At 31.8% G+C, this 16,133-nt stretch overlaps 1 protein-coding gene across 8 annotated transcripts in view; it reads left to right on the top strand.

The window, feature by feature from the left end:
- Positions 1-16,133, top strand: part of CDH18 (cadherin 18) — a 1,101,027-nt gene that overhangs the window by 612,146 nt on the left and 472,748 nt on the right. The window lies entirely within an intron of this gene.

The following is a 16,133-nucleotide window of genomic DNA, read 5'->3' as shown; positions in this document are numbered from 1 at the left end:
AAACTCACAAATACGTATGAACACATATTCAACATATATTTAGTGTAATTTTTATTTTAGGTATAAAGAGTATATTTCCTTAATTAAAAAATGTTCATCTTAAAAATTTTTACAGTTGCTTACTTTTTCTGATGTATGTATTTATGGAAATCATTCTGTATTCAAGGTGATTCCAATTGTTTGTGTCATGTATGATTTCTTTCAGCAGTGTTTTGTAGTTTTCCTTGTAGAGGTCTTTCACCTCCTTGGTTAAGTATATTCCTCAGTTTTGTTTTGTTTTGTTTTGGTTTTTGCTATTGTAAAAGGGGTTGAGTTCCTGATTTGATTCTCTGCTTGGTCGCTGTTGGTGTGTAGAAGAACTACTGATTTGTGCACATTAATATTGTATCTAGAACTTTGCTGAATTGTTTTATCAGTTCTAGGAGCTTTCTGGAGTAGTCTTTAGAGTTTTCTAGGTAAACAATCATATCATCAGCAAACAGTGACAGTTTGACTTCTTCTTTACCAATTTCAGTGTACTTTATTTCTTTCTCTTGTCTGATTGCTCTGGCTAGGACTTCCAGTACTATGTTGAAGCAGAGTGATGAGAGTGGGCATCCTTGTCTTGTTCCAGTTCTCAGAGGGAATGCTTTCAACTTTCCCCTATTCAGTATTATGTCAGCTGTGGGTTTGTCATAGATGGCTTTTACTACATCAATGTGAGTCTGCTATTAGAAACAAATGGAACATTCTTGATGCCGTAAAAACAAATTTTGCCAAAAATTACTGGTGTAATCATCTATGTATTTTATTAGTCAATATATTTTATCTTCTATTATATTTATTGTTTACCTAAATTGAATGTTATAATTATTGCTTTTTCAGATCTGACTAGGTTGCAGCATAAAACATATCTCTTTTAGTACTAATTCTTTTAAAATGTTCTTTGCTGACAACCCCAATTTACCCTACAAATGATTATAGTAAAAGAAGAGCAGACAAGATATGAAGTTTCCCCAGCCAATATATCAGTTGAAAGACCGTATGTTTTTGCTTTGCCATTTCCTAGTGATTTATGCCCAGACTTTTAAGAGCAAGGTAAATCATTAGGAACCAAGATATAAATCTATAGTTTCAGCAGAAGGTCTGAGTCGATTATTAAGTTGTGAAACTGATATTTTAGCAAATATACAAGATTACTGTATTGCAAGATTATTTCAGTATTGTTCATATGAATTGAAGTACTCCTTCATACAACTATCCCAAGACACACACATATACACATTCTCTCTCTCTCTGTCTCTCTCCATCCCCACCAACAATCACCTTATGGCTTTGTAATCACACTGTTTATTAAACTTAAGAGACAATAATCAGCTTGATTAGCTAGTTCTTTATCAACCAAGCTTCACTCAGAATATTTATATTCTAAGATAAATTAAGTGATGTAGCTTCTGAAACTCACTCTATGAGCGAAGTTACAACAATACTTCAAACATATTAATGTATAAGTGCTGCATGTGACTACCTTGAATGCTAGCATGGTAGGCGGAATCATGGTGCCCAAGATGTTCACATACTAATTGCTGTAACTTGTGATTATATTACATGGCAGTGGAGGGTTATGGTTGCAGATAGAATTAAGGTCGTTTATCAGAGAACCTAAATTAGGGAAATGATCCTAGATAAACTTGATGGGTCCAATGTAATCCCAAGGGTCTTTAAAAGTAAAAGAAGGAGAAAGAGAGGAGGACACAGCGATCCCATCTGGGAAGGACTCAATCTGATTTTGCTGGTTTGGAGTATGAAGGAAGAGGGCCAAGTGCTTTGGTCAGCATCCAGAAACTGGAAAACACAAAGGAAATGGATTCTCCCCTAGTGGCTCTAGAACGGAATACAGTCATGCTAACACTTTGATTTTAGCTCAGTTGAGACTTATGTCAGACTTCTTACCAACAGAGCTGCAAGATAATAACTTAGTGTTTTTTTAAACCACTGAATTTGTCGTGCTTTTTGGCAGCAGCAATGGGAAACTAATAAAACTAGCATATTGAGGTTAATGAAGTTCCTGCGTATATATAAACAGCACATCATGTGAATTTTCCAAGGATATATTAAATAATATAGAATGTTATTTAATCTGTAATAATTATACTGTCAATCTGGAATTGTTATATTACTCAAAAGTAAATTGATGAAACACACATATGAAGCCTAAAGGTTAGTTTCCTGAAGGATGTTAAGTTTTCTCAAAAAGAAGGTAAATTTTATTCCTATAGAAAGAAAATAATTCATCCTACCTAATAAATACATTCTTGTCTCCAGTAATGATATATTATTACTGTTCATGTAAGTTTATTGAACTTCCAGTTCCTGTGTCCAAATGTAATTAAAGTAGTATTGAATTATTTTGTACAGTCTTAGGTAAATTATTCATTCATTCATCTATACAAACAATAAACAAAGTAATATATAGACTATGTTGCAAAATAAACGTATTACCCTCTCCTTTTTACTTTTGTAGTGCAGGAAATAGTTACTCAACTTTTCACAGTGTCATTAAAAAAAGTGAATTTAATCATAATAGAATATTTTATAGCTCAATTAAAAAATGTAACCTGGTATAATTAACAAAGTTTGGCTTAGAATGAGAATATAGAAGTCTGTGTATGTTTACTGATCAAACTAATTTTTAACTAAGTGACTTGGATGTTGCTTAACCTTTTCAAAACTGCTAAATAGGGAAAAACTTATCCTCCCAGCTTGAATGGCATTATCTCTTGTTTAAATCGTAACACCTATGAAAATATTAAGAGAAAAACGTCGAACAAATTTCAAGGGTATAAAAAAGTAAAAGAATGGGTTAAGGCAAATTATCTAATTAAATTTGGCTGGTATCAGTTTTATTTCTTTATTTAAAATGTCTCATGGATATTGTTTGCTTATATCTGGTTATAAAAGCCCTCTTTAGCAGAGGATTCTAAATTCATATGAATTGCCTGCCTGCACATGAAACAATCCTAGACATGATGGAGTGTGCAAATGGACTGACATATACCAGTCTTCTTTAATCTGTCTTATTGGTGATCTTGGAAATACTGGCACAAATTATCCATCTGAGTTTCCGTATTCTTTATCAGAGTGCCTCATTCAAATAATTGAATTCTAGGTAATAAAAAATGTGCAAATGAGCCAAAGCTTTGGAGAATAACTTCAGCTAAGTGCAAAGCCTGTGAAAGCACCAGTTTGCCGAGATTACATCAGCATCTGATCTGCTTCCAAAGAACCTGGCTGGGTACTCAGAAGCAGAACCAACTCCCAATTATGTGTTCATTTCTGACACACAAGGAAGTGCCATTTTATTTTTCTCTTACTTGTTTCACTTTTCTGAATTGTTATTTTTGTTCTTTTAATTTCTTAAGTGACAGGTGTTTATTGTCGCAAGTCAAATTATATTTCATTTCCCTTTCTTCAATCCCCACTGAACTGAAATGTCTACAAACTGTATATCCACAAATTAATACCTTGTTTATCCATTTACACCTTTTTCCATAAACCTCAAGAAAACATATATATGTAAACATGCAAACATTAATTTTATTCAGCTTTTTAAAAATCAAGTGTTATTGAACCCATACTATTCTACTTAATCCTGACTTAATATTAGATCTTTAAAATCTCTACAAAACAGTGTATCAATCTGATGCGTTCTTGCCTTTATTTTTGCCTCATAACTCATTTTCATCACTGTTTCTTTCTTTATATCCTGTCATGTTGCCATAAGTTAGTCTTATCCTTTGAAATTTGTAGGTATTCTTTTGTTTTCCTATTTTCAACTCTATATCATTATATTTCTAACAGTCTTATTTCTTTCCTCTGTCACTCTGGATTCTACCAATCTTTCTAATCCTCCCAATCTCTTCCAGTTCTCATTAATCCTCTTTTTTCAAAGATCATCTACCTTATGCTACTAAAGAATATGCCTGAGTAATAGAGTCATCCTATCTTCTGAAACCCCTTAGTAACACTAAGTCCAAATTCCTTCCCTGAAATACTGCAGTTGACAATCTTCAATTGGCGATTCTTCGAGACCGTTGAAAGGTTATAACTATTAGTTGACTACTGTGTCCACTCTGTACTGAAGCAACAAATGTGTGTGTATGTGCGTGCGTGTGTGTGTGTGTGTAGATAAAATGTATTCTTCCCCTCAATCTCTTTTTTTTCTGTAATTATGTAGATTGACAGAATCAGTGAGCTTTTTGCATTGTCTGTGATATCTAAAGACCTTTTTTTTTTTTTCTTGGATCTTTTTAATGTATTATGTAAAGTAAAATTTAAAAGAGTTTTTTTTCAGAGTTTTTAAACAGAATTTATGGAAGTTTAATAAAGAATTCTTTAATTTGAGCCATTTAACACTCACTCAGGTAATAAAAGGGAAAAGAAGTATGACACAGTAAGAATCAATAGAATATGAACTTCACTGGGTTGAAATTTGCTAAGTATGAATCACCGTTTCAGATGAAGTGCTCTCGCCAACTTCAGACGCAGTTCTTGTGTGACTGTGACTCTGGAAATATGTAACCGTTAGGAATAGCTTGTTTCTCTGGGAAAGCATCTCACTCCATTTTCAGTCCGGTGCTAAAGAGGATTTAATGTGTATGCAAAAAGGTATTTTTAACACGTAAATTTGGTATTAGCATCCTGGATGTGCTGACTCTTCCAAGTGTAAAATTGTGCTTTCAGAAAGAAGTAAACTAGGACACTTTGTCAGCATCCTAGAAATGATACCCATTCTTTTACTAAAAGGAATGCCAAACATTTAAAATGAAAAAGTAATGCATTAACTAAGTGGAAAAGCCAGATTGTTCTAATCAATAAACTCTACAATAATAGTTTGTTCTTAGCTAATACGTGTTTATATCTCTAATTTATTACCAACTGCAAAAAAAAGTATTGTTTGTAAAAATTTTATTTCCTAAAAGACATAAAATATTTAAAATAACAATTGCTTCAGATCAAATTGTGTTTGTTATTGAACTTTCTGCTCTAAATGCTCAACCTAGACCTTGCCTTTCATTGAAAATACATTCACTCAGATATTTTTATAGTACACAATCCTCCTACAGACCTCATCATTTACTTTTCTTCATACTTATTTTTCATCTAGAACCACTCAATTTTTCCCAACATATTGAATTTTATTTAAAAATCGCTACATAAGAAAATTACAGTTTTACGACATATAAAAGTATATTATTTTGGCAAAGTGAATGTCAATGTACAAAAATATAAAAATTTAACAGAATTTTTATTAAGTACAATGTGGAGACATGGTACGCTGAAAGAATCATAGAAATTATTTAAGAAAAATGTATACTTTGAACTCAGATTTTATATCTTATTTAGTTAATGTTATATTTATATAATGTATCATTTATAATTTACTTGTGCATGCATAGTCAACCAGATTAACTGCCAGTATTTTCTGGAACCTCAACATGTAGTAATCATTTTTTTATATGACATATCCTTCTTGGCCTACTGCACTGGAGTGTAGGTAGGTATCATTAACTTCATTTTGTAGAAGAGTAAATTTAAGTCATAGAAATTCCTAGACAGCTCTACAGGATACACTTACTTAAAAGTAGCCAGGTCAGAATGGAGCATGCCCAGCTTTCCTCTTCCATCCATAATGCCTCTTCACCGTTCAGCACCCACACCCCTTGCACCCTGGATCCCAGCTGATGGGCTCACATCACATTTCAGAAATAAATTTTCTAAATCAATGGGACAGTGACAAGCTCACTTCTACCAATCTATATGAACTAGTACCAATATTCCAATCTCTTGCTTCTATTCAAATTATAGTGAAGGACAACACCTGCTGTATCTGCACCTCCTTCTCAGGATTCTGTCCCCATACCCTCCCTGACTTCTCTCTTTAATTGGCTATATCATCAAAGTATCACTCTCTAGTGATCCTTCCCATAAGTGTGCTCTGGAAGTTTCCATCTTTTTTTTTTTTTTTTTTTTTTTTTTGGAGACAGGATCTCATTCTGTTGCCCAGGCTGGAGTGCAATGGCGCAATCTCGGCTCACTGCAACCTCTGCCTCCTGGATTCAAGTGATTCCCCTGCCTCAGGCTCCCTAGTAGCTGGGATTACAGCTGTACATGACCATGCCTTGCTGATCTTTGTATTTTAGTAGAGACGGGGTTTCACCACGTTGGCCTGGGTAGTCTCGAACTCCTGAACTCAAGTGATCTGCCCCCCCCTCAGCCTCCCAAATTGGTGGAAACTTCCATCTTTAAAACACATCTGGGGACACCACCACCTATTTACTCTTCTCAGATTTAACATGTTTCTGACATCTGAGTAAATGATCCCATTTGTACCAGCCAAAAACTGACAGAGATCCTTTATACCTTTGTCACCCTTATACCTCCTATCACTGTCAGGTCCTATATGTTCTAACCCTAAAATATTTTTAAAATATGTTCACTACGTGTATCTCTGCTACCACCCTACCGGTTCAAATCCTGATCTCTTCTATAATGATTTCTTTCATTTGACTTGCATCAGCAAATACCCTTCTCAAATCATTCATATATTCATATGACAATCAGCAAATACTTCCTATAAGTATAAATCAGTAGATGTTGTTCCTGTCTTTCAAAACTCTTCCAAGGATCCCAATATGAAAAACAAGAGACTAAATTCTTGCCATCACCTCAAAAACTTTTTATGTTCTCATCTAGCCTCCCTCTCCAACTTGATCACTATCTATGCTCATTAAGTGACAGTTTTATACTTTCTCCTCCTCAAATATGCTAAGCAGTTGAACTTGCTTATTCCTTTAGTCTGAAAGTCCTTCTCTCATATTTTTTACGGCAACCTTCTTGTCCTTCATGCTCTTCTCATCCTATTAAAAACAAAACCCTTTTCCCTGAAGTAGTTCTGTATCACACTAGCCAATTTTTCATGTTCTTCAATACTGTTTATTAACTTATTCCTTTCCTTTTTTCTCACTTCCAAGTAAAAAGTAAACCTTCCTTAACCCAGGATATTGAGCATTCACTTACCTTTGGATTTCCAGGGTTTAAGATATTTCCTGCCAGCCCATACTATATCTCAGAAAATAAATTTGAATTACATCGCACATAGATAATAGGGCTCAAGTGAATACCATACACAGGTAACCATCACTCATATAAAATGCAATATCACCTGCATTCCTGAAGCCTACCTTTTGCACTTTTACAGTCCTGTTCTCTTCCCCAGATATAACCTCTTTATCCTCACTTCTAACAGTATACGTGGCATTTGCCTGTGTATTTAAAATAAACCAAAGTATACAGTATTTTTCCATTGAAAAATATTTCCACAGTATTTTTCCATTGTTTTTTTAACATTACTTTTGTAAAAAGCATCCATTTTGTGGAATGAATCAGGTGTTTAAGCATTTTCATTCCTGTAGATTATTCCATTGTATAAATACACTATAAGTTATTTGTTCTACTACTGAAAGGCTTTTGTGCCATTTTTATTATTAACTATTAACTGTAATATTAGTAATTAATATTATTGACTATTATTTGAAATAATAATAGAAATGGCACAAAAGCCCTTCAGTAGTAGAATGGATAATTTCTGGCTTATTTACTATTGTATTTAATATTTACTACTATTCTATTTACTATTTCTATTAAAAACTATTACAAATAATATAACTATGAACATTCTTGTATTTGACTTTTGGAGAAAATATGTGTGCCTTTTTACTGGGTATATATTGTAAGTAGAATTGTTACATTATAAGGTATGTGTATATTCAGCTTTAATAGATAAAGACAAATCATATTCCAAAATGGTTCTACTAATTTATGCTCCTACACCATTATGAGATATATTCTTGTTATTGCCTGTCTTGTTCATTTTAGTCATTCTGGCAGGTATGTAGTGGTATCTCATTGTATTATTCCCCAAACTGTATTTTTAATCTTCAAAACTACAGTAAAATTTGAAAGAATAATGCAGTGAACATTCATACTCTTAAAATGGAGTCATCAGTTGTTTTAATTTGCCACTTTCGCTTTATTGATCATGCACCGCCTTAATTTTTCTACCTGAAAGCAGCTTTTACCCTTTGGATGCAGACTTTCAATGATAGAAAATTGAAAAGCTTTCTGAATTTATAGACTTAGTAATTTTGACATTTAGTGAACATTTTCTTGATTTACTTTAATAGTTTTGCAAGTAGAATGGTAAGATGCAATATAAATACAATATACTAAGTATATTTATTTCAAGATGCTAAGGAAACAAATTTTGCTTTGCAACTTGTGAGAATAATATATAAATGAGAAAAACAAAGGCTGTGCTAAAAATAAACAAGCTCATTCATTTTGTTCATCATATTTAAAACATGAATCAGGCTTGAAATGCCATTTACAGATAATGCCGCCACCAAAGGAAGAATATTGCATTTTCTTTGTATCATCCTTGTTTACTTAGTACAAATATAGTTATTAACTGCCAAATAATGGTAGTTTAGACCTCAGAAAGCACATTTGTGTTTTTTAAACTTGAATAGGTTTCCCTTTACATGTAGTTCTTACTGGTATAATGGAGACTCTGATGGTGAAGCTAAATTGTTGCACCATTTGGCAGATCACCTCAATTCACATTTCTTTCTCTCTCTTTTTTTTAAATAATTTTTTTTAATGTTTAATTTAAGAGGTACAAGTTCAGGTTTGTTACATAGGTAAACTTGTATCATGGAGATTTGTTGTACCAATTATTTCATTACCCAGGTATTAAGCCTAGTACCCATTAATTGTTATTCTTGATCGTGTCTCCCTCCTCCCACCCTCCACCTTCTGAAGGGCCCTAGTGTGTGTTGTTCTCCTCTGTGTCCATATGTTCTCATCATTTAGCTCCCATTTATAAGTGAGAACATGTGGTATTTGGCTTTCATTAGTATGTTTCACGGTATGTTTTATAGTATGTTTCATAGTATGTTTTTATGACCAATAACCTCCACTGATGTATCAAGTTTCACAAATGATCTTTCTGTTGCTTTTCTTTCATTCCTTTAAACAAATTATCTTTTTATATATAAATCAAATTAATATGTGAAGCTCTAGTAATATATTTTAAACTTTGCTTCTTACAAAACCTTTCTGGGGGCATTGAAGTTTTTTTGCTGATTAGGTTTATAAGTGATGTGTGTGAATTCATCCCTATACACTAGCTCTTGAAAAAATGAAGTTGCAAGTCACATTCGAAAATTCTATTTTAATTGTTATTTTATACTGGAAAATGTTATTTGTATGACATTTACTTGAGAACAAGCAAACTGGATACCAGTTCTATTATATATTCTAAGTATTCAGAATTTTATTTTTGTCTGGTAGACTAGCATTCCATCAATAACCACGCTTTGCTTTAATTGGGGTTAGAATGGGTTAATTTGCTTTTAAATGGGCTATTTTTAAGGCATCATGTTAAAAATATATTTCTTTTAGAAGAAAATCTAAAAATAAGAAAGACTTATTCTCCAGCGGCTAGAGAAGAAATAATGGGATTGCTGCACAAACTTTAATAATGTATTTTGTTTTCTTATAAAATAGCATCACTCGTCTCCAATGGAAAGATTCTTCACTATCTGTTTTTAAAAAGTTTTCTGTATTACCTATATATGTCAACAAGTTAGTCTTCACTAAAATTCTAATTTTTTCTATTTTCTCGATTATTTTAACACACATATATTTATATATATTTAATATTTAGAATATTATTTAATCTCAAAGATTAAATATTATTTTACAGTATAAATCAATGTATTAAAAATTATTTTCCTGATGAGGATTTTCAAAAAAGCTTGTGAACTGTATTCCCAAGAGTCTCGTGAACTTAGCATTTAAATATTTATTAATTTCATTTAGGTCTTTTATAGTTGCCATCAGTTTACCCACAACACCACATACCCTTTTAAAAGAAAATGTAATATAGTAATAGTTTCAAAAGCTTAAGATAACAATTTAGGGAATTTCCTATATAATATACCATATACCAATTTACCTAATTATGTTTTAAAATTTTGAGTTTTCACTTGTGATCTTAAATGAAAAAATATTTCTGCAAAAGTGTAAAATGCTTAAATTTATATTGAGCAGAAGGATAGCCTCTCTTATTGCTAAATTTAATTTTAAATATGTAAATGCATAACATTTATTATTAACAAATTATAAATATGAAGATGACTGTACCGTGACAATATCAGTAGTTTTTAGGAAAAAATACTTATTATTTATGTTTATATATACACTCTTGTGATATTTATTTATAATATATATACTATAATTTATTATAATTTATTCATTGATGAATTTGCTTCTTTTTGTCTATTTCATTCTGAGCCTTTTTTATTCTTGCTGTCCTGGAGCTGTAGGTGTTTCTTAATGGTTCTTTACTGACATTTGTTTCTCACTCCCCTGTTCAGCTCATCAACTTTCATGGTTATCACTCATGTAATTTTATTACTCCATGTATCTACCTCTGTCCTTTAACCTCTAATCTGGTCTTTTATTTCCACCCATCAGCAGATCATCTCCACTGTCTTATGCTGTTCTATTCCTCAAACTTATTGGATATAAAACATTCTTGGATTTTTAAATGTTTATATTACTCTAATAAGGTGTTAATTTGTCAACTTTTTAGGACACCTTCTTTTGTGATCAAAGAGTATCAATGTTCCTTATGATGTAGATGAAAATAGGTGCTATGCCGTCTTTTATTTTTCTGAGACCAACATGATTTTATGTAAGTATGAATGTGAAAATCAGTCACAAATTGTTTTGAAGCTTGGTAAATTAAAGTTTATATCACCACAGGCAAGTTATATAATTTTCTATCTGTACAATATGTACAACCCAAACCAAAAGAATGAAAATTTTGTGATTCTAGAAGAGAACACAGTGTCAAGCACACAGAAGTCACTCAATAAGACAGGTTTCATCATCATTTCTATTCTTAACAGTTGAATTAATCTTCTGTATTTTTCTAATTATTACATTGACATCACCATGATTTCTTTAAGGTCAAAAGTCTAAAATAATATTGAATATTTCTCCTCTAATCTGTTTCTATTTTTTCATTTTTGTAATTAATGTATCCTTTAGATGCAAATTTCTGTATCAAGTAACTATCACATCAATATCGTTCATCTCTCCTATTTAGTTTACAATAGCTTTTATAGCATTCATTCTCACTTTCCTTTATTATAGTTGTTTTTTTGTTTTTTTACCTTTCTTTTTTTTAAACCTAGGTGTAGTGCATACTGCTTCAGAATAAATATGACATTATTATTTTCTTTTTTATGTCACCTAGACCCGGTCTTATTGCAAATATATTATATGGATGTGCCATAAATTTTAATTAATTGGTTTGGTATTCCTACATTTTTTCACTAATATTTGATATTAACAATAGTGTATATTTAATCTAACTGTAATTTTTGTTATGTAACCATCTTTTATTATGTTTTGTTTTAAAATAAACTCTCAAAATATGACAATACTCTTAAATGACTTTAAAATAGCTCATCAGTATTGTGAATTAAGTGAAATACTTTATTTCTTCATTATTTACTGTAGGTGAATAAGCATGCACATATAACTCTTGAAAATAATAACTAGTAGTTTACTATTGGAAAGAAAATCTGCTCCAGATAAAACAGGCTCTGAGCTGGTTTCCATCAGTAAAATTTTCTACATCTAGAATCCCTTTATTAAGAAAAAGAATTGTTTTTTTTCTTTTAATGATTTAGCAATTTTGCTACTTTATTTATACCATGTGATTGATATGGTGATTTGCTAAATATATCGTCTCCATGCTTCAAGTATTGTATATAGAAGAAAATAACCAATCTATAACATCCAATTGGAATATACAATTATGTGTATTAGCTGATGTAACATTAAAGTGTGTGATAAACCTTTCTCTGTCTTATCCAGATTTATGAGCTCTTAATCTTCTCTCAGGCCTTCATACTTTTAGTGATTAAAGATTAGAAGCCTAACTAATATCCATGAAATTGTGACATGTTTTTCTCTCTGAGCAAGAGCATTATTGGATATATTATTTTTAATCTCATCATAATTGAATTAAATAATCTGAACACAACAGCTGTCCAGAACTAAGCATATAGTATGTTTTAATGACCAATAACCTCCACGATATACCATGTTTTGCAAATGACTTTCTGTTGCCTTTCTTTCATTCTTTTAAACAAATTGTCTTTTTGTATATAAATCAAATTAGTACGTGTAGTACGAAGTTCAAACTCACACAGCAAAATTAATTCGTGATATTTCATATCACTATTATCACCTTCCAACATCATTGTAGTTTTAATACCTTGAAGTGAAAAGTTGGATAGGAAGAAAAACTGCTTAAGAATTGTTTTAAACCTTCATAAATGGAAATACTATAAAATTATGATTGTGTTTAAGGAACTGTGTGATTTCAGTGAATGAATGATTGCATAGACGTTAGACTGTATTTGTGGGCTCTGCCTATTGAGGCTTGATGTTCATATTTCAGTTTTTGTTTTTCTTGTCAGATCTCTTGTTAGCAATGATTATGGATCAATTTTAAACTAGAAATAAGAAAATACTTTTAAAAATCAAATATGAAGAAAATACACTGAGTTGTTCTGTCAGGCTATCGGGTCAATGAGTCTCAAGAGAAAGGATAGCAAACTCAATAATGTCTTTCCTGCCTTGGTGAATTAGATGGGACATTGTATCATAAATGAATTATGCATTATGAATACTTTAAATAATATTCTCTGAGACTTATGTATTCCACAGAGTCTCTTTAAGATTTTTTTTTTTTTTTTATTAGTTTTTGAGACCGAGTCTTACCCAGACTGCAATGCAGTGGTGCAATCTCGGCTCACTACAACCTCTGCCTCCCAGGTTCAAGAGATTCTGTTGCCTCAGCCTCCTGTGGAGCTCAGATTACAAGCACCCACCACCATGCTCAGCCAACTTGTTTGTATTTTTAGTATAGACAGGGTTTCACCTTGTTGGCCAGGCTGGTTTCATACTCCTGATCTCAAGTGATCTGTTTGCCTCAGCCTACCAAAGTGCTAGGATTAAAGGCGTGAGCCACCACGCCCAGCCTCCTTATTTGTGAAAAACAAAATACGTATGCAACATAAAATTTTATACTGAGTCTAAATATGTCAAATATTCTTAAAGGAAATGAATTTTCTAAATTTTTTTGCTTTTTGACATTTATTCTCTAAATTATGAAGTAATCACTGGTTCATATTATCTCTTCATTTAATTTATTAAATGTAAATAGTAAATCTGATTAGCAAATATATTTTTGCGTCTTTAAAACCCAAAATTTGATACTCATGCAAAATATGAGAGCAAAATAGAGATAAAAGAATATTTCATAAATAATTTACATAAAAGCACTTATCAAACAGTGGAGAAGACTTCCCACTCAAGGTTAAAGAAGAGACATTATACTAAATTATGGCAATATTGGGGAAATCAATTAAAATTGTATTTCTTCAAACAAAATAATGTACTGAGAATCAATTATAAAAGGATCATAACATATCAAAAGGGATGATAACAGAATATTTATAATATCTATAGAAGAGAAGGTTAACAAAAGCTTCCGAATTTTATTTAAAAACCTTTCAGAGAAAAAAAATTGTTTGGTTTAAAAAATACAAACTTAGAAGTAAAAAAGCAAAAGCTAAAGAAGGGTAATACAATAATTACTGAAATCTAGATTAAGGGCCAATTATTTTATTACATGACTATAATAAAAACTTGAAAAGCCTTTTGAGCTGCAATCAGGACTACAAAATGATATTATTGTATATGGTATATATCAAAACATTAAAATTAAAAGAATCATGAAACACAACAGGCAACAGAGAAAATAATGTAATCATGAGTAATATAATCACTATAAATTCCAGGCTTATGTGAAATTACAATAATTATATTCATGATGAAGATAAGATATTATCTTTCTAATTTTAAATGTGAAACAAAATCTAGTGCTGGTGACATTGTGCTGAAGTGGGCACACTCAATCGTTGCCAGTGGCATGACAATATCACAACTGATATTGACCAATAACATATATACAGTTATGTGTCAGATAATGAAGTTTAGTTCAATAACCTCACATATTATGGTGGTCTCATGAGATTATAATGTAGTTGGCTGGGCGCATTTGCTTACGCCTGTAATCCCAGCACTTTGGGAAGCTGAGGCGGGTGGATCACAAGGTCAGGAGTTCGAGACCAGTCTGGCAACATAGTGAAACCCCGTCTCTACTAAGAATACAAAAAAAATTAGCCAGGCATGGTGATGTGCACCTGTAGTCCCAGCTACGCAGAAGACTGAGGCAGAAGAATCCATGAACCCAGGAGGCGGAGGTTACAGTGAGCCGAGATCACACCACTGCACTCCAGGCTGGGCGACAGAATGAGACTCCATCTCAAAAAATAAAAGGATTATAATGTAGTTGAAAAATACCTATCACGTAGTAACATCATAGCCATTGTAACATCATAGCACAATGCATTACTCACGTTTGTGGTGATGCTGGTATAAACAAACCTCCTGCACTCCCAGTCATATAAAAGCCTAGCATATAGCACATACAATTATGTACACTACATAATGCTTGATAATGATAATAAATGACTATGTTATTGGGTTATGTATTTACTGCAGTATAGTTTTTATTATTTTATATACGGTGTTTATATAATGTGTGTATGTGTAGATATATATAATGTGTGTGTATATATGTATACACACACACACATACATATATATATTTGAGTTAAACATCCTCAGGCAGGGCCTTCGGTCCTTCAGGAGATATTCCAGGAGAAAGTGTTGTTATCATAGGATATGACAGTTCTATGTGTGTTATTACACCTGAAGACCTTTTAATGGGACAAGATGTGCAGGTGGAAAACAGTGATATTGATGATCGTGACCTAGGCCTGATGTGCATGTCAGTGTCTTAGTTCTTAAGAAAAATGTTTAAAAAGTAAAAACAAATGAAAAATAGAAAACAGCTTGTAGAATAAAAAGATAAAGAAATAAAATATTTTATATGGCTATAAAATGTGATTGTGTTTTAAGCTAATTGTTATTTAAAACACACAAACGTTTTAAAAGAATTAAACAGCTGATAATGCAAAAACTTATAGTAAGCCGAAATTAATTTATTGTTAAAGAAAGAAAACATTTAAATTTAGTGTAGCCTAAGTATACAGGGTTTGTAAAGACTACAGTGGTGTAGGGTAATGTCATAGGTCTTCACATTTACTCATCACTCACTCGTTGACTCACTCAGAGCAACTTTCAGTCCCACAAGTTTCCTTTATGGCATCCTATACAGATGCATCATTTCTTGTCTATTATATTGTATTTTTACTGTACCTTTTAAAATTTCCAGATACATAAATATTTACCATTGTATTATAGTTGTCCACCTGTACATGCTGTGCAAGTTGGTAGACTAGGAGCATTAGGCTATACCGTACAGCCTAGGTGTGTAATAGGCTATCCCCTCTAGGTTTGTGTAAGCACAGTCTGTAATGTTCACACACGAATGAAATCACTGAAGGGTGTATTTCTCAGAACACATTCCCGTCATTAAGGGATGCATGAGTGAAAATCATTTTGCTTGTCCTCTCCCCTTCTGGAAATCTATCTCCAAGACATGGCCCTCAATATGGAAAATCTATGTTTAAACCACCTGTATTGATAATAACAGAACATTAGAAAAAATCTAAATTATTTAAAAATTTAACATTATTAAATAAATGATAGGTAGAATGTTATAAGCAGAAGTCACAAAATGAGTTTTCTTGGAACTAAACCTGGAAAAGATTGAACAAGTGGGAAAATAAATACAAATGTTAAATACAGTATAATTACATCCATGTTTATAACATGTATTTAAAAACTGTTTTAATATTGGTATAGGTATACCTTGTTTACATTTTTTAAAATTCCCATAACTAAATATATATTAATATAACTTCTGAGTTTATGTTTAATGCTATCTTAAATAATGTTTTTAAATAAATAAAGAT

Source organism: Piliocolobus tephrosceles, chromosome 4 (genome assembly GCF_002776525.5).
Source record: "Piliocolobus tephrosceles isolate RC106 chromosome 4, ASM277652v3, whole genome shotgun sequence".
In the NCBI taxonomy this organism is placed as follows: Eukaryota; Metazoa; Chordata; class Mammalia; order Primates; family Cercopithecidae; genus Piliocolobus; species Piliocolobus tephrosceles.
The sequence above is the reverse complement of the archived record's forward strand: the minus strand, read 5'-3'. Positions and strand labels throughout refer to the sequence as shown.